The 6,305-nt window shown below is 44.1% G+C and overlaps 1 pseudogene; it reads right to left on the reverse strand.

Annotated features, from left to right (window-relative positions):
• Positions 1-3,001: 3,001 nt before the first annotated feature.
• LOC136656387 (5S ribosomal RNA) lies at positions 3,002-3,123 on the reverse strand (annotated as a pseudogene).
• Positions 3,124-6,305: the final 3,182 nt, after the last annotated feature.

A 6,305-nucleotide genomic window follows, 5' to 3' on the forward strand; every position in this document is an offset into this window, starting at 1 on the left:
TCTCTGAAACAGAATAATACATTAAAAGATTGGAATGATTCTAATCCTTCCGGCTATGCTCAGCTTTGGCGTAAACAGCAAACAGCCCTGTTCTTAATGCCCCGTCAGCATTATAGAATGACACAGTAATTCCTACAGGCAAAAATGTACATTCTGACACTGCCGAAACAGTAAAGATTAATATGATTTGCTTGTAACCTTAATGGGAAGGCTAGACACATTTTTTATGCGACAGAAACTGGTCCCGTTCAGTGTTTTTAGATTTGCTTCCTTCTCACACACAGAAGGGTGAGAGAAGTAAGAAAATCATGACACAGTCCTAACCTAGAGTATCGCCGGCGCAATGATCACTGTGCCAGCCTAGGGTGCAGGCCTAAGGTGTCACAATAATGCTGTAAAGTGCTCTGTGACACCCAGCAAGTGAGCAGTGCTGGCAGGAAGCTGTCCCGTCAGTGCTGGATCTAAAAGGAGCACATGATGGAGCAGATTGCCCAGGTGTCATGCCCTGGGATGGGATGGGGGTTGACAGGTGCATTACCTTATCCACTGGCGAGAGGATCTCCATGCCATCTTTGGCAGTGAATTGACCCTCCAACCCACCTATGGCTCTGAATGGTCACAAATGACCCTCTCCCCAAAGCAATTTGGTGGTGTACATATGACACAATGATACCATTATGTCTCTGCCAAACTATTTCTGGCAGGCCATATAGCCATCCCTACACAATTGGTGCCGGTGGGCCTGAAACCACCACTGCACTGCAATGGTAAGGGGGTGTCGCATCCCAGGGGGCATCACCACCAGTGGACAAGACTCTCCAGCAGTGCCACTGTATCAGTATTCTACCTTCTAACAAACAAACAGGCTTATTAAAAGTTGCTTTGACGTATGGTATGCAGTAACATACTTTGATGTTCCTGCGCATGCATAAGTTAAAACATATCTCAGGGAGACACATTGGCTGTCATATCCTGAAGGCTTCACCTTGATGACCAGAATTCGTAGGCGGTGGCGTGGCTGGAGGGGCGGGCGGAGCACTCAGCCTGGCAGGGAGGTGGATGAGCAGCCCCTCCCTTTGGAGCCATTCCCAGTGGGAGGGACAAAATTGAGCCATACAGCTCCATTTTGTCGTCCCCCCCCACCGGGAATGGCTCTGAAGGGAGGGGCTGCTCATCCACTTCCCTGCCAGGCTGAGTGCTCTGCCCTCCTCCAGCTACATCACCATTCATAGGACAGATCCATTGTTTTGATTCCAGATGCACAATGACCTTTGCTACATTTTGGTCTTTGTAATGATTCAGGTAGTTGCACAAACACTGTGCTACATTATTCCCTAGATCAAAAAATGCTCTCCGTTGTTGAGCATTCAAGGTTTGTTACAGCTGACAATTGGCAGGGGCCTTTTTAAACCTGTTAAAGAGCTTGCTGTTGAGGCACTCCCTTTTTGCTTTGTCTCTCGAAGCAAAGCAGATATGTTTATTATGTCAGAATTAAAAGCCAACCGGATAACCGTTTTCTTAACCTGGACCGGCAATCTCTGTTTCCAAAATGACAGGGGAAGTGTCAAATGAGGGCAAACAAACACACAAATAAAGCAATTTAAAAGAGCTACAAAAGAATGAGGAGCAGGATTGACAATATTGATCAAAAGCTAACGGAGGAGAGGCACATGCTTCTGGACTCAAAATGTGAAGCTGTTCAACATTTTACCAAGCTCTGGTTTTTCTCTTGCTGCTTGCAGTTTATTTTGCTCCAGCCAACAACTGAATGGGAAATCAAAAAGAATGGTTTCTTTGTCACAACTCCCTCTCAAGAAGAGGAATGCAAGAAAGAAAATGCACCCACCAGCTGTGCATTTGGCGCTAGATTGAGAGCGGTAGTGGTGCAACTGGGGTTTGCATCACCTGGTGTGGGAGGCCATTGTGTCACCCCTATGATGGACCTCCTCCCCTGCAGTGGACGGAGAAATGCCCTGGGTGGCGGGCGCGGTGATGTAACATTGCCCCACTCTGCTGGTTTTTTTGCTATAACTTTTGACAGAATAGAGATATTTCAACAAGATTTGTTTCATTGTATTCTGCATGAAATTATGCTTCGATTGATATATAACATGATGGTATTATTCAAAAATACTATAATTTTAGAAATTTTGACCAGTAGTGGTGTCACCGCCCTTCACGTGTCAACTGGTGTGGCCCACACACCTCCACACCCCCTTAGCAATGCCACTGAAGAGAAGTCCTATACACATACCAGCTGCCCCCCCATGCATTCTGACCAGTCAGGATTATGGCTCAACCAAAATGATTACTGGGCTGGAGCACCTCCCTTACGAGGAAAGGCTACAGTGTTTGGGGCTCTTCAGTCTACAAAAACAGTGCCTGAGGGTGGACATGACTGAGACATACAAAATGATGCAGGGGATGGATAGGGTGAATTGAGGGATCTTTTTTCCCCCCTCTCACACAACATCAGAACCAGGTGACATCCATTGCCTAGACTACAAAAAACTTATGCGGAAATAAACTTGCTAGTCTAAGATATTACAAGACAAACCTCTCCCCCTTTTCTCCCTGCAACTGGCTGCAAATTGAATAACGGGAGAATTAGAACAAATAAAAGAAAATATTTCTTTTAAATTAATTCGTGTAATTGATATGTGGAACTCCTCACCACAAGATGTGGTAATGGTGTTTGGCCTAGATGCCTTTAAAAGAGGATTGGACGGATTTCTGGAAGAAAATGGTATCCTGGCACCTGGTGTCAGGCATCATGGTGATGTCGTCCCCTCCATCACCATCTAACCTTGTGCCTGAGCACTATATACACACCCCACTTCCAGAATGGCTCCATTTTGGAGTAGTTCAGATGCAAGGGACAGCTGCTAAGCCTAAATCACAGCGCTTGCTGCCCTCCTCAAAACACTTCCTCAAAGGTGCTCAAAGGTTGGCATACTGGCATATTGGTTGGCAACCTTCAGTCTCGAAAGACTATGGTACAAGCCTACAGCACCCGGTATTCCAAGGTGGTCTCCCATCCAAGTATTAACCAGGCCTGACCCTGCTTAGCTTCCGAGATCAGATGAGATCGGGCACGTGCAGGGTAACAGTAAGACAGTCCTCATTTCCCCCCCCCCCCATAGTCTTATCCAGTGGCTGGGTGATCAGTAGCTGAGCCAGGATGGGGGCCAGAGCTGTAATTACTGCATGGCTTCTAAACCCACCATGTAAGCTGCCCCTCCCCCTAACTCTCCCAGCCTGTCCAGGGGCAAAAGTAACACGGAGGAGACGCCTTTGCGTTGCTTTTGCTCCTCAAAGTGGCTCTGAGAGCAAGCGGGAGGGGCAGCTTACACGGCAAGTTTAGGAGCCATGCGGGACTTACAGCTCTGTTCCCTCCCCCCCTCCCCCGCTACTGTATTCTGATCATCATTTCAGGCAGCAGGTTTGCATGCTGTGTTCCCCTTTCTGGAGAAGCAGAACCAAAACAAAATTTGCTTACACTTCTTCAGTCTCTAAACTGGGCTGCCTCTCCCCCCCCACAACCCGGTGCACATTTTGTGTTTAAACAACACTGAGAGTGTCTGATATGTCCTCAATTGCCAAGAAACATTCAAAATGTGACCTATGGGATTAAGCATATTAATAGTTCTAGGAAGTAGGCCAAATATGACAAAGTAAGATTGTAGTTTTGAGAGCATATTGGATCTAATGATCATTAGTTTTGAATCATTAGAATCTTGAGGGAACAGTCCTGGAAGCCACACAAAAGTTTCTGATGTTGCAAATTTAACTTGGAGTGATTGAAAATGCCCCGAGGAGTCTAATTAAGAGTTATGGATGGGAGAAATTTTCTGACAGCAATTTTTGGTAATATCTGGATGGATGCATTTCTTTGGCTCGGGTTGCCTTGATTTCCCACCCCACCCCCCTCCACTTGCATGCTTTGTACTCGTTTAAGTGGAATTAAAATTCACAATTTTATGACAATAATAGCCAACGCTTCTAAAATGAAGTTCCAGGAGTCTGTGACATTCCAAGGAGATCTGGTTGTTCACCTTTTCCTCCTGAATTATTTCACAGGGGCGTCTACACCATTGCTGACTCACGAAGAAGCAATGTTTGAACCTGTGTGCCTCTGAAACTAGACGTGATAGGAAAAACTGATGCCATTTTTGGAGTCAGCACCCCAAATTCATATAAAAAACAATAATAATTTTTTTTGGGGATTTTCTGAACCTCAATTTCATAGGCCTGTGGTATGTTCGGGACACCTGTAAGTTTTTACATGGAGGGAAAACCCCCATTAAAAAGAGCATCAAGAAAAGGATGCCCATTGCAGAGATAAAGACCATGGTGACATCAACAGCCATTAGACCAATCCTCTCCTTCTCCTCTTTCCTATTTGAATGATCAAATGCAATGAGGGCAGGAAGTGTTTGTATAGAGCCTAAGAAGGGGGTAGACTTGGCGGCATCTGTGGCATTGTATCCAAACCCCTTTCCCAGGCCTAAACTTCTGACATGGATCAATGCACACGTGCACCAGCTATAGAGCTGGCACAGCTCTGAGTTGGCCCATGGTGACTGCTGGGCTTTCCTGGGGCAAGGGAACTAATGTCCCTTTACCCTAAGGAGGCCTCCAGAGGACAAAACCCGTGTTATGTTGGTCATGTTGGTGCCACTGCATTGCCATGCAGGGAGGATTGGAATGCCAGAAATGTGGATGAAATATCCATTGCATGATAGCATAGGGACAAAACTCATCTGAAGGTTGGACATGTAGCAGGTAGCAAGTTGATTAATATATCTAGATTTTTAATGTGCTGATTTCAGAGTTTTTAATTTTTTAAAAATTATTCTATTTTATTTTTTGCTGCCTTCATATCATTGTAGAATCAGCAGGCAAGGGATGGGAAATATAGAAATACCCAATCTGTAGAGATGGGTGAAAACGGTGATAATGAATTAAAACACATATCACCACTTTCTGCACTTCTTTTTGTTAAAAAAATTGATAAAAGTATTAAATATTAAAATAAAAATATTATTTTTATTTTCTGAGAAAAAAAATAAATAAGAAATAAAACTGATGTATTTGGTTTTTATTTTATTCCCTTCTCATGAGATGACCAAAGTATTTAAGCTTCAGCTTCAGTATCTGTCCTTCCAAAGAACACCTGCCTAGTGCACTTTTAAACTATCTTTTTTATTACCTACCTTGTGCACTTTTAAAGCAATTATAATTTATAATTCAGTTTTGAATAAAAACTCATAACGCTGCTTTCTGTACTTCGAACTTTGGAAAGGACCAAAATCCACCCAAAAAATAGATTTATTTTTCTCCCACCTTTACAGCAATGCATTTAAATCTGCATTTCAAAACGGGGTCCCTGACTTTGTAACGAATACAAAAGTTTATCGACTTTTCTCAGCAAGTTATACTACGTAATTTGCTGGCAATGCGGATGGAATGGATAGTAGCACTAGACAGGGAAGAGATATTATTCTTAGCTGCTCAGCACATTTGTAGTGAGCGTTTGGTCCTACGTTTACAAAAATGAAGAGAATGTCTCTGTCCAAAGTCATCTCTTTAGATGAAAAATGCCCACGGGAAGAAAAAATCCCTGTAACAGAGGAACATCATGTACTAAATGAACTACCAAAGGGATGAAAATGTACTCTCTATTAAGGTCTCGTCTCCATGTCTCTGTATGACATCTTCATCCGATGCCTCTGAAGTACTTCTGGGATATCTAGAAAAAACTGGCAAGGAGTGACTAAAGTGCCTACTGCCCCATTCTGGATTAGTTAGAAAGCAGCAGCTAGTATGTAATTCAAAGTCTTGAAAGAGGACGCCTCCAATTTCCTAGTGGTCTCCCATGTTCCTATGATTTATCCTCGGCTTTTCATTGCTCACATTTGAAGAGCACTTGCGAGTGGAATTGGCTCCCGACCATTATCAGCTATTAGAGTTTCGTTCCAAGTTGTGGCACGACCATCACTGGATCCGAGGAAGTCAATTTCAGATCTCAGCAGGTACCGATTTATCCACAGTCGAGAAATGATTTCTCCGCTGAAGGGGCCGTCTTCACGTGGGCATGTTTCCCCCTGTAAGGTGTTGGATGCAGTTTGCCAACATGCACCCCCAGGCAGGCACATTTCAAAACAAGAAAATTGAGGGCCTCTGGGACAATATTCTGAGTGTGAAGAGGCTGTAAGGTGCAGGGCTCGGCTGTTTCCTGATGTGCCCATCCCACTGTTTCAATTGGATATAAAAAGTGGCTGAGCCAGAACTGACAGGAACAC

The sequence above is a fragment of the Tiliqua scincoides genome, chromosome 6 (assembly GCF_035046505.1).
Source record: "Tiliqua scincoides isolate rTilSci1 chromosome 6, rTilSci1.hap2, whole genome shotgun sequence".
NCBI classification, from domain to species: Eukaryota; Metazoa; Chordata; class Lepidosauria; order Squamata; family Scincidae; genus Tiliqua; species Tiliqua scincoides.